This window comes from Eptesicus fuscus, chromosome 9 (genome assembly GCF_027574615.1).
Source record: "Eptesicus fuscus isolate TK198812 chromosome 9, DD_ASM_mEF_20220401, whole genome shotgun sequence".
In the NCBI taxonomy this organism is placed as follows: domain Eukaryota; kingdom Metazoa; phylum Chordata; class Mammalia; order Chiroptera; family Vespertilionidae; genus Eptesicus; species Eptesicus fuscus.
The window spans coordinates 12,476,654-12,489,907 of NC_072481.1; positions in this window are offsets into that span (position 1 = coordinate 12,476,654).

A 13,254-nucleotide genomic window follows, 5' to 3' on the forward strand; every position below is an offset into this window, starting at 1 on the left:
TATTCTCAAAAAAGAGGCCTCCATGGCCTCTAGACCTTTCCATGGGCTGTTCCCTCTGCTTAGGCTGCCTTTTCTCTTATTTCTGCTGGAAAAATTCTTGTGCATCCTCAAGATTCCTTTCCTGATGGCCCCTCTGGTCAGTGTGATACTCAGGGATGGCGTGGGGTTCTGGAATGAGGAAACTAGGGTCCTTGCCCTGCTTCTTCTACTAACTGGCTCTGTGACCTTGGGCAGGTCACACTACCTCTCTGGACCTCAGGCTCCTGCTGGGGGTAAGAAGGGAGTGTTGGGTAGGGCTAGACTATTCCTAGTCTCTATTAGCGCTGACAAGCTGGTGGCTGCTTAAGAACAGAGGTTCTGGAGTGGGACTGGCCATGATCCCCTCCTGGGTCAGCACTTAATCACTATGTTTCCGTAAGCAGTTATTTCAACCCGAGAAGCCTCAACGTACTAGCCTAGCATAACGGTTAAGAGCTTGTACTTTGGAGTCGGACAGTTTGGGTGCATGATCCCTACCACTTGCCTGCTGTGTGACTGTAGGCAAGTGGCTTGACCTCTCTGTACTCTCCCCCGCCCCCGTTCTTCTGTAAAATTGGATTGATACTAACAGTGCCTACCTCAGAGTGTAGGAGCCCGATGAATGCAGCTATTGTTCTGCTGGTGGTGGTTGTGCACCATTATACAGACTTCTCCATTCAGTTCAACAAATTCTTGATGTTTGTCTGCCGGGCTCTGCTAGGGGTTTTCTCAGTACACGGTCTATTAAATCTTATCTCTTGACGGAAGCTCTCCATTGCCTTTTATCTTTATAACAACCTTGCAAGTTAGGGATGACTGGTACTGTTTTTACAAATAAACAGTCTGCAGCTTCAGGGACCTTTGGAGGTCACGAAGCTGCCTGGCCAGGACTGAATCTAGGACCACCTGCTCCATGGCCAAGGTCTCTCTACAGCACCGCCGTGTTCAGAAGGATTAGATTGGGGTTTGGGGATTACTGAACACACTCAGAGGGGAAAGCTCAGTGAGAAGCTCCCTGCCGCCTTACACGTGTGCTCCAGCTGTCTGCCTGCCCTGGGCCGTGCCCAAGATGTCTTTTGTAGGTTTCGAGCAAATGTGGGCTTAGTGATGGGCCAGAAGTTAATTGAAGAGGCAGAGCAAGGGTGGGTTGGACAATGAGGGGCTCATATGACCTGGGAGAGCCAGCCAAAGGGCCTCTGGGAGAGGGAGGAGGACTCTTGGAGGACGTGGAATCAGCAAAGAGGAGGATCGAGTTTCAACAAGCCCCGAGCTGGAGCGGGAGCGGGAGCGGGAGGCCTGCGAAAGCAGATGTGGGTCTTGCCAAGAGGCAGTTCCAGAGGACGGCCCTGGGGCTGAACCCTGGCCTTGCCGTGTATTCCTGTGGGTCTGGGCACATGGCTTCAGCTCTCAGAGCCTCAGCTTCTTCATCTGCAAAAGGGCTCCTAGTACATTTGGTACTGTTAGGGGAGAGGGCCCGTGGCACGCAGGAGCCTGAGATTCAGTCCTGGAACTTTAGTTCTCTTCTCTGCAATTTGGAAATCACATTCTCGGTTGGGATTATTGCAAGGCGACAGCAGGATACCTTTTTAGTGAGACCTTCTCCGACCTGTCTGTTTAAAACTGTAAATGCCACCTCTCTTCCCCATCCTCCCCGCTGCCGCCCTTTTCCCATCAAACTTACCACCACGTGGTATTCTACTTATTTTCCTTGTTGTCCACTCTCCCCACTAGCAGGAATTGGGCTATTTTGTCCAGCACCTAGAGCAGCAACTGGCTTATAGTAGGTGCTCAGTAAACAGTGGTTGCATGAATGTTGGTTGAATAACACATAGGGAAGGCCCTAGTGCATAGGGAATGTTGAATCAGAGTCAGCTGGATCTTAGCGGAGGAGGGCAGAGGCACGAGTAAAGCCAGGACAGGTCGCTTGGGGTGCCAAGGGCCGCCCATGTAAGGGGCCTGGACTTCAGGGTAGTGCCTGGCCCCTCTCTGGCCACAGTCGCAGAGGGTGTGCCCTGTAGGAGAGTAGAGCTGGGTGGGCCTGAGCACTGGGAATTCTCAAGGAGCAAAGATCCTTGGGAAACAGGAAGTCCATGATCCTTGGTTTTCCTCTTTCCTTTGGCTTTTTAAACCACTCTGATTGCCCCCAAGTGGAACTACCTCAAAGAAATGACCAGTGCCATCCCTGCCACCCCCAAAGGCTAAGAGAATAAGCCCTGTGTTTGGAGCCAGGTAGATTCATGGGCATGGCCTGGCCCTGCCCCACTTTAACGGAAGGACCTTGGGCAAGTCACTTCACCTCTCTGAGCTGTTTCCTTCTCTGTGAAATGGGTGCAGAAGTGTTCCCCTGTACACTGACTTTCTAGGGCTTTTGTGTAAAACCCAGTAAACGTGTATCATGACCAATCGTCATTAGACTGAAGTGCCTAGGTCAGAGCTTGCACCTGCGGCCCCAAGCGCAGGGCCAGGCACACAGTCGGCACTTGGAACCTGGTGGTCAGAGTTGTCAAACTCAACTGACAGCAACCTGTTGCGAGGGGAGGGTCTGAGTCCCTCCGAGGAGGCCCTTCTGCAAGTTTATAGATTCGAAGAGAACCCAGCTTGTATTCAGTTGGACTCCTATTTTACCATGAACTTGAAACGTATGGACCCACAGTGAGCTTGTCTGCAAGATTTGTTCGTTGGTGCGAACAACTGGCTGAGCATGCCATGATGTGCTCGCTTACAATGGCAGAGAAAAACTGAACCGGAGCTGAGGTCAGATTCAGTGTTTCAAGTAACCACAAGTCCAAGGCAAACGATAAGGGGATTAGCTCATGTAACTGTGGTGTTCAGAGGTAGGCTTCAGGCCTGGCTGCACCAAGGAGCGCAAACAATGTCACCCAAGACTCAGATTCTCTGCATCTTGCTATTCAACCTGCTGGAGGGCTGCTTTATCTTCAGGCTCCACATAATGTCCTCCCCACCACCTCACACCCCCACAACACGCCATCCAGGTGGAGAAAGTCTTCCAGCTTGAGCCAGTCAGGACCCACCTGGGGCTGCTGGAGGTGGGATCAGTCCCACCTGAACCACTGGCTGAAAGGGGGAGTCACTTCCCAAAGGGAGCTTTGCTGTATTCTTAGGAAGGAGGAATGGATTCTGAGTGGCCATAAGTTACTGCAAATCTCCACTACAGTCATCAGAGGGGGGCAGTGGAAAACCATAGAAACATGCCTTCCCGCACCCCTTCCCCCCCCAGAAGCCCATATTAGAGGTAGAATGGCGTTAATTACCCCTGGTTTGCAGGTGAGGACACAGCCCTTGAGCATTCAGCCTCTCTGTGCAGAATTAGAAACCCAGAGCGGCTGACCTGGGAGGCTGGGGACCAATGTGACGGAGGCCCTCCCTTCATGGAAGGAGTGCTTTGTCCAGATAGGAAAGTTCCCAGGGAGGCTGCAATCACGTGATAGCCCAGGAAGAGCCCGACGAGGGTGGTCATGAGACAGTGTGGGCACATACACAGTGGGAGTCGGGCAGCAGTCACTTCTCTCTCTCTCTCTCTCTCTCTCTCTCTCTCTCTCTCTCGGAGTGAGGTCACCTGCCACGCTCACACCGGCCTCCTGTATCTGGGGTGGCCGAGACACCGGGTCTTCCAGCCGTGACGGAAGTTGGCATATGACTGTGATGGGGGCAGCAAGCACACTGGATATGGAGCCAGACAGGCCTGGCCAGATCCCAGCTCTCCCACGTGGTTGCTGTGTGACCCTGCACCTTCCACCCCCTATCTGAGCTTCAGTTTTCTCTCTGACCCTGAGCTGGTCAGTCCCGCCTCACTGGGATCTTGGGAAGCTGAACAAAAAGCTCCCAGCACATGGTAGGTGCTCCATTAAGAGTTTCTCCCTTCCCTCTTCATAGTGTCCTGCTCATCGCTGTGTGTCCTTGGCCAAGTTACTTGTCGTCTCTGGGAGCAATGATAGCACCTACCACATAGTGTTGTTGTGAGGAAGTAAAGCATTTAGACCCGTGCCTGGCTCACTTGTTATCACTATTACAACTGGCTAACATTTACTGAATGTTTAATACGTGCCAAATCCATGACCTTTATCTCACTGTTTATTACTGAATTCTCATTCTTGCAATAGTACAGTGACAGGCACGCCCTGGGATCATCCCCACTGACCATAAGAGGAAACTGAGGCCCAGAAAGGGGAGGAAGCCAGTAAGCAGGGGGTCTCTGCCAAGCTGTGTGCCCTCGGCTTCTTGTCTGGGGAGGAGCCCCTGCCCTGCTCCCTCCCAGGGTCTCGGAGGAGGTCAGGGCCCTAGCGGCCAGGAGCCTCCGCCGCCTGGAAGCTTCTCTGGGAATGTGAGGACATCGTTACCCACGGGCCCAGCTGCTGCAACGCTATCTCTGGAGGCATCAGTGCACTCCCTGCTCGGACACGAGCAGGGCATTTACAAGCCCCCGGCACACGCCACCCAGGAATGCTGCTTATGCTGGCCACCACCCAGCAAGCTACAAGTTCATGGCCCATTTCCCCACAGTCCAGAGCCGCCTCAGTCTCCTCTCCCAGGGCCGGGTGGGGCCATCTGTGGAATGGAGGCTTCCTCTCCTAGGGAAGGGCTGCTGGGGTGTGTGGGCACTGGGGGCCAGAAGCGGGGAGAGCCATGGTGGTCCAGTGTCCTGCGCGAGGCCCAGCTGAAGGGGTCGTGGGGGAGGAGTGTGTGTCCAGGATCACATAGGGTGGTGCACAGCTCAGGGGCCTGGACTCGGTCGGTCTTAGATGTGGCCTCTGGCAAGTCTCTGGGAGCATCTTCTGTAAAATAGAGATAGCCCTAGCCAGTTTGGCTCAGTGGATAGAGCATCAGCCTGCGGACTGAAGGGTCCCGGGTTCGATTCCAGTCAAGGGCACATGCATGGGTTGAGGGCTCGATCCCCAGTAGGGGGCGTGCAGGAGGCAGCCGACCAATGGCTTTCTCTCATCATTGATGTTTCTATCTCTCCCTCTCCCTTCCTCTCTGAAATGAGTAAAAATAAATAAGTAAAATAAAGTAGAGACGAGGGGAAGTCCTCCCTCCGGGGGCTGTGGTGCACACACAGTGAAATGCCATCTGGGAAGAGTGCAGTGAGTGTGAGTCAAATAGTAGCTGCAGGAAACCCATTCCTCACACACACGCCATCTACGCACGGCGGCGAAAACAGTGTGCTTCCTTCCAGGTCTTGCCTGCGGCTTTAGGAGGTGACCCTCTTCCTCTGGGGACAGGAACATCCACAGGTCCCGCCGAATTCTGGCTTAGTTACTTACTGGCCTGTCACCTTGGGCAAGCTACTTACCCTCTCTGTGCCTCTTTCTTAAAAACCAGGGATAATATTGCCTAGTTCATAGGTTGTTGTGGGATTGAGTGAGTTAATATAGGCATGGTGTTTAGAACAATGCCGGCACATAGTAAGAGCTATGAAAAGGTTCGCTATTATTAAGAATACAAAGGCAGAGTAAGTAAAATAAGGATTTTTCTAGAATAGTCTGTAATGTTCTCTTCAGTTGACACAAATCATTAATGTCTAGAATTCCAAGACACCGGCATCCACGTTGCCTTGCAGACTACCTTGTACTTCCAGTAAACGCTCCCCAAATTCTTAGCTGGTTAATGGGAGACCTATCCTGCCATCAGGTGCTGTGTGACCCTGGGGAGGTCATGTACCCTCTCTGTGCCTTCCTTATTGTGGATTGTGAGAGCGGGGATGGGAGAGCCACATCTAGCACCTGAGGAGGTCCTGCAATAGGAGTGTTGAGGACCAGAGCATGAGGGGTGGCCAATATCTCAGAGAAACACACCCCTCCCTACCCCCTCCCAGCTTCCAGGCTTGGCTCCGAGCCAGGTGGCCTGGAACAGAACACGGCCTCTCCGTGGGATGGTGGAAGCCTGTGTGTCCATAGAGCAGCCTCCCTGACCTTGCTCTGCGTGGGCGCCCCAGCCACGCAGGCCTGAGGAGCGCCGTCCCTGGGCCCGGCCCCCCCTCCCCGCCTCCAGGCTGCCAGCTCTCCTCCCACCAGTTGAATTTTGACTGGCCCAGTCCTCTGCCCTCAGGGCCGGCACCTCAGGGAGCCCCAGAAAAAATATTTGACTCTAGAACCCAGACCCTTGGAGCTTCTGGTTCCAGCTCTGCCGCATGGCCTTGGGCAAGGGGCAGAGATCTGAGCGTCAACATCCTCACCTGTAAAATGGGCTGGCGACGAGGCTTGTCAATGAGACGGGCATGCAAAGGGACTGCTCTCGACCAGGCTGAGCTCTGGGAGCAAAGCCCTTTGTGGTCAGTCCAGGCTGCCTCTGTCGCCAACTGTTGGCTCCTGTCTTTCTCCCTGACCTCAATCCTGCATTGCTGCCTCCTCGCCTTTGCACATGCGGGTCCTCCTGTTGGGAGCGTCCCCTCTCTGTTCCTCTCAAACCCTCCAGCCCGCTGTCTGCCCACCACTCCATGGAACCTTCCGGGCTGACCCTGGGTGTTCTCTCTATCTGTCCGCCAAGAGGAAAAGAAAGCATCAGGCTCCCTGGTGGGTTGTTTCCTCCCACGCGAATCTGTGTGTGTGTGTGTGTGTGTGTGTGTGTGTGTGAGTGAGAGAGAGAGAGAGAGAGAGAGACGAGAGAGAGAGAGAGAGAGAGAGAGACGGAGACAGACAGACAGACATACAGATCTGGTCTCTCAGGAAGCACAGACAGACCCCTTTGACTGTAAGGGCTGGGACCTCTCCCCTTAGTCAGATACCCACACCAAGTGGAGGTGCACAGCAGGCGGGTGAGCTTAGGCTCCTAGAATCTTAGATCTCGAAAGACCTTGCGGGCCTCCCACGTGAACAGGTCGGCAAATGGCCAGATGGCCGAGTGGGCAGAGAAGGGTCTGCCCATTCTCAGCTACAGCCCCTCGTCTGCCCACGTGCCCATCAGTCCATCCTCCCCACCCTGTGACCATAGCCGCTGGCCAACATTCATTGAACACTGACCCTGACCTGGGCTCTGCTTTAAGCCTTTCCATGTATAAACTCCTAGAATCCCTCCAACACCCTCTGGCTTCTATTGCTCTCCCACTTTGCAGGTGGGACACCTGAGGCACAGAGGCGAGGGGTCACTGGCCCTGAACTCCCCAGCTTGAGACGGGCAGAGGCAGGATCCGAACCTGGAGCCCTGGCTCCAGAGCTAGCTCTTCCTGCCGCTGAGTGGCCTCTGCAGCCAGTCACCATGGACCCCGCCACCCTTCCCCCCACCTATGGACACCCCCACTCAGCGGGCTGGACACCCCCACCCAGGGGGCCGGGCGCCAGGCTCCGCCTGCCCTGGGGCGGCCACCATCCTCAGAGCCAGATCCCTGCTCTCTAGGAGCTCACACCGTAGGGAGGAGGCAACACGGAGTCTGATCAATTCAACCAGGTCTCAAGTGCCTCCTGGGGTTCTGGGCGCCTGGGGAGGAGCTATAATTGCTGCCGGGCTGGGGTGGGGTGGGTGGGGTGGGGTGGGGCAGTTCCACAGAGCTGAGGTCGAGGTGAAAGGGGTGGTGGGAGGACTTCATCGGGTGAACAGCAAGGAACATTCCAGACCAGGAACGCAGTGTGCAGAGGCTGGAGGTGCACGCGGGACAGCTGGCACCTCATCAGAGCCTTTACGACAAAATGGCCTGGAAGCAGGCAGGCTGCCACCGAGCCTCCCTGCACACTCCCACTCCTGTGTTCTGCTGACCGCTGTCAGCAGCCAGAGGTCTGAGCTGTGCTCCGTGCCCGGCACCTGGCCCCCTGCCCCCTGGGGGAAGTCCCTCCTTTGGGCTGACCTGCAGCCCACGCTGACCACCACGAATTCCCTTCTGGGCCCTGCACTCAGAGGCTGCCTCATGGCAGCCATAAATAATTCCGACAGTGAATGAATCGAGTGCCGGCCAACCAGGCTTGCCAGAGACACTGGGCTTGGCTGAGACAGGGGCATGTCTCCTATCCCTGACCCTGAGCTGGAGCGCTCCCGGGCCCGTCTTCAGCCGCGCTCTCCCTCTCCCGGGCAGCTACCGCAGCCCACTTCGGTCTTGCAGGAGCCCCCAACCCCTGTTCCATTCCCCCCCCCCTCTCTCCCCTCCACCCCCTGAGAGCTCAGAGGACACCCAGCACTTCTCAGCCACAGCTCCTTGCAAGAGCCAAGAAGGCCCAGCCGACAGCCCAGAGGCCTGGCTCCCCGTTGGCTCCGGGCTGGTTCTGACTGTTCCCTGTGTGTGTCTATCAGGATTAGGAGCTGGGAGGCCGGGTAAGTCTTTCCTTTCCTTGGAGCCTCAGCCTAACCATCTGGCCAATGGGAAAATCTCTAAGGCACAGTTTGCCTGTGAGATTCTGAGTGAGTAGGCATGGGGTGGGGGGAACAGGAATTTATTTAGGGAGTCATGTCTCTTTAATTTCTCTTCTTAAATTTGAGTACAGTCACTCTATTAAACTAAACCTTTTCCTCCTCCCCCAACACTCCCTTAACTCAATTCTTATCAGACCCTCACAACACCCAAAGACGCAGCAGGTGGGGTTCTTAGGCACCAGACGAACTGCTACCTGTAGCATATGGGCGAGTAACTACCTCCCAGATCTTGTAAAGACACTTCCATCGCCCCAGGAAGTTCCCTCGCGCACTTCCCAGTCTCTACCCCTCCCCGGTAACACTTGGGAATAAGACTTTGTCCCCAGTCACACCAAGTGATTTTTGTGCTCCGTACATTTGGGGACAGCTGCTCAGAGGACCCTTCCCAGCCCAGCCATTCCAGGAGCGTGATCTCTGGACCGGGGCTCCCTCTGACCCCACCTAGGCGCTCTGGAAGCACGAGGTGACACTCCCTGGGTCTCAGATGGAGTTATTAGGCTGGCGGGGGGTGGAGCTTTATAGGGGGGCCCAGGCCCGGGAGCAAAGAGGGAGGGGGGGGATGTGCCTGTGGTGGAGGGAGCTTGTGGCAGGGGTGACTTCCCGGGTCCCTGTGCAGGGGTTGGCTCAGTGCCTTCCACCTCTGTGGCCCTGGGTTACCTTCACTTCATTCCCTCACCTGAGAAGAGGGACAACTGTCCCTGGCTCTCTCTCCAGGTGATTAGTGAGGATTAAGCCAAGGTCAGCGATGTGATACTGAGCTCACCACACCATAGGTGCTTTCCTCAGCGCGAGAGGGAGGCTCAGGTGCAGGGACCCACCCAGCATCCCGAGGCCGGGAAGTGATGGAGCGGGGCCTGGACCTCATCTGCTGGCTATGCTACTTGTCCGAATGACTCCACTGATACGCCCCAGTGTCCTCATATGTCAGTGAGGCTAACAACCCCACCCTGCCTTTTATCACCAGGATGTGGTGAGGACCTGATGCAATTCAAGTTAAGGGATTATCGAGAAAGAAAAAGGCTTGATACAGTAATGTCACTGGTTTTCCTGTTCCCATGGTGACTTCAGTGGCCTTTCTGGGGCCAAGAAGAGAGGACCTCCCCTGGCACCGACAGGGTGAAAGCATCTCCCCGATCCCGGGTACTTGTACCATGGGGTCTGCGGTGCCCAAAGAGGCAGGGAGCGCTGGCTTTCCTTCCAGGCTCTGCATGTGGCAAGCGGCTTCACTTCTCTGAGCCTCAGTTTCTGAGTCTGTAAAATGGGAACCATACTCACCATCCTGACTTCATGAGATGTGGGAACCCAAGAGAAAATGAAAACGGGGAGGGCGCACTTCAGGCCCCTCCAGGCAGGCGGCATGCCGCTAGGCTACCTCCAGCCTGCGTCTTGGTGACCACTGGCTCGGGACCGACACCTGGCAGGGACCTGACTGAGCCTCGCTGCGCCCCTGCGAGGCTGGTGCCGGCCCAGTTCCCAGGCCGTGCAGACCAGGGTCCCTTTCCTGCTGTTGTTTTTACCCACAAGGTGCCAACACAGCGCTGGTGCATGGTAGGTGCTTGTCTACCCTGGCCGGTCAGGACCGTCCAAGAGGGACAGAGACTATGTCTGCCCTCTTCCCTCTGAGCCCTGAGTACCCAGGACAGAGCTGGGCAGACAGCAGGTGCTCAGGAAATGTGTGGGAATGAAGAATGAGTGAACCAGCAGCCGGTGTGAAAGGCCTGGGCTGGGGGAGGGGAGCTTTGTGGGCTAATCCCCGAAGATTAACCTGGGGACAAAGCCAGGTCACACTGGCCACTGCCCCAGGGCTTTGGCGTGAGCGTCCAAGGCGAGTGTGGCCAGGCGTGTGTAGGGTTGGAGACCCTCCTCACCTCAAGATGGCCCTCCTGACCCCCACCCTGGACATGGTCCTCACAGGGGTCCTCAGCCTCCTCCTCCTGGCGCTGGCCTTGGTCCTGCTGTGCTTCTTCACCTGCCGCCTGGCCAGGCCGCTCAGGTAGGAGAGCTCACCTGGCCCGACTCTGCTGCCAGCCTTCTGCCTAAACTCCTTTCGCTTCTGTTTGCTCTTGTGGGGCAGGGAAAGGGCGGGCACCTTTCCGTGGCGGGGAAACTGAGGCCCAGAGAAGTTGCGTCAGCTGGGGTTGAGTGGCACTTGGCTGTGCACAAGCTTCGCTCACTTTCCTAAATTAAAATGGGGGTACGGGGGCTAACAACACTCGGGAAGATGAAGTGAGGTCACAGATCGCAGCCCAAGGCTGGGTACAAGAGAGCCCGAGAAGCGGTAGTGATGTTTATCAGTTCCATTATTCTGTCATTTGTCCTGGGCCTTTTGAGACCCAGCCCAGGGCTGGCTTTTTGCCCAACTCCCGGAGCTCCCGTGCCTTCTGCCCCAGGATGCTGACTCAGGGCCAAGGCCAGCCCCTCGCTCCCTCCCCTGACCTGCCAAGTAGCTGTTCCTCCCCGGGCTCCGGGCTCCGCCAGGGCTTCTGCACACTTGTCATGAATAATCAGGGCACGTAGCTGGGAGCCTGGCAGAGACGGACCGGCTGGGAGTGGGGGTGATGGGGTTGGCGCACACTCGGATGCTCCATTCTGAGCTGGCAGAGCATTGGCAGAGGGTGGTGGGCAGCCGGGTCCCCCGCAGCCCCAGACTGGGCCCCACGGAGCCCGACACCCAGGGCTGCCAGATTGCAGACTTGGAGCCTCTGAGTGGGGGTGGGGGCGAGAAAGGGGAGCCAGCAGGGGAGGCTGGCTTCCTGGATTCCCACCCCCTCTCCTTTCCAAACGGAGGCCATGGGAGAAGGCACCTGCCCGTTTCCAGGACCAGCCCATCTCAATGTCCCATCCAGAACATTCCAGCCATTACCATGGGGTCTTCCACTCAGTCCGCATTCACAGGGCTGTGCGTGGGCTAGAGATTCAGAGATGGGTTCGACGGTCTGTACTGTCACAAAGCAGTCAGTCCAACAGAGAAGAGAGGCAAGCAAGTGCCACCATTGGGGGCTGGATGAGCCTCCAGACCCCCTGGGGCCGCCCTCCACTTTCCTTTTCCTTCCCCATTGTTTGCTGTGGACCCTTGGTGCGGAGAGAGTTGAGGAAGTCATGTCTCAGTGTATGGTGGACTGTCATGAGCTCACTTCTTGTTTATTCATTTCCCTCTTCATTCCTGCTCCCTGCTCCCCACAGCTCCCCCAGGTCCTCATGTTAATGGGTTGAACATGGCCTTGAATGTGTGTGTGTCCTCGGGAATGATGCTGTTTTCTGTATGCGGGTGTGGCCTACGTTTATACACAGGGAACTGCATCTTCTTCTTTGCACTCTTCACCCCATCCTGTGTGTGAGCTCCATCCGCACCACTGTTTTGACGTCTGGTTTTAATGCCACAGATAGTGCCACCGCCACCCTTTATGAATTAATTCCCTAGTTATAGGAAATAATGTGATGATTTCCACCAAAACCGAGATTAAAATGACTCTTCCATTGGTTGGGAATGTTCACCTAAAAATAAAAAAAGTCAAGGTGAGAGGCAACAAGCATTTGAGATCCAAAAGGAATGGTAGCCCTACTCAGTTTGGCTCAGTGAACAGAGAGTCCGACTGCTGACTGAAGGGTCCGGGGTTCGATCCCCAGTAGAGGGCATGCAGGATGCAGCCAATCAATGATTCTCTCTCATCATTGATGTTTCTCTCTCCCTCTCCCTCTCCCTTCCTCTCTGAAATCAATAAAAATGTTTTTTTAAAATAATAGTAATAATCAAATCCTATATTAAAAAAAGAATTGCAATACTGGGAAGCATTAGGAGTTGATGGCAAGGGGATTTCTGAGAAAGGGAAGGGGAATAGTTACAGGAGTGGAAGGAAGGAATTTTTATGCGTCATGTGAACCAAGGAAGGAATTTCTCTGCAGGTGCAGCTAACCTGACGGAGTGATGGTAATTGTAAAGAGTGCCGTTAATTCTCCATCAGACATGATAGTCACAATGCCTGCTTTCCTGTCGTTTTCTGCAAACAGCTATTTCGCCACAGCGCTGCTTCAGGCCCCGCCCAGGGTTACCTGGCCCAGTTCTAACGCTCCACACGTGTGAGGAGTGAGGCGTGCAAGGCAGGCCCTCCGGGATGGCAGCTCCAACTCCATTTGGAGCGGTCCCTTTTATAGTCTCTTTCACATGGGAAACAGCAGGGTGCACAGCATTGCATGGCTGGAGTGTCATGATCGGTAAGAAGCACTCTACCTCCGGAAAAAGTGAGGTTGAGTCAACCTTAAAACCGTACATGCTGCACCCACCCCAGTGCCCAGAGGCGAGGGTCCACCGGCACCGCATCCCACGAAACACCCCGAGTTCACCAGACACGCCGTCCAATTGCACAGCCCTATGCTCCCCGCCTCGCCCCCGCTTCCTGGCTCCTTAAACACCCAGCTTGGCAGTGGGGAAAGGAAGGGCGGAACTGAAATAGCCGACATGGAACTTCTAACAGCAGGCACTCGGCACTGAATGGTGGGGTTTTGGGTGTTTTATAACTATTTTTATTCTACCGTAGCTTCTAAACATTTCTAGAGTAAATCCCAACATCGTAAAAAATGCTGTTAAATTAATATACAACATCGATGCAGTAAATTATTATTCAAAATCGTTTAAAGCTGACGCCAGGAAGCCCCCAGCCTGGTCCCTCATGCCAGGACCCTGCCTCTGAACGTCATGCCGTCGCCATCACTGCAGGTGCCTGGCTCCATGGGTGGGAAGCAGTCCTTCTTCCCCGCTGGCCGCACCACCACGCTGGGAGCTGCCAGGGGCTCTGCCTTGCTTGTCGGTGCCCCGTGGTCGGCACAGGACATCTTCACATCAGTCGGAAGCCAGAGCTCTCAGGCGGGAGGGGAGGGGAAGGA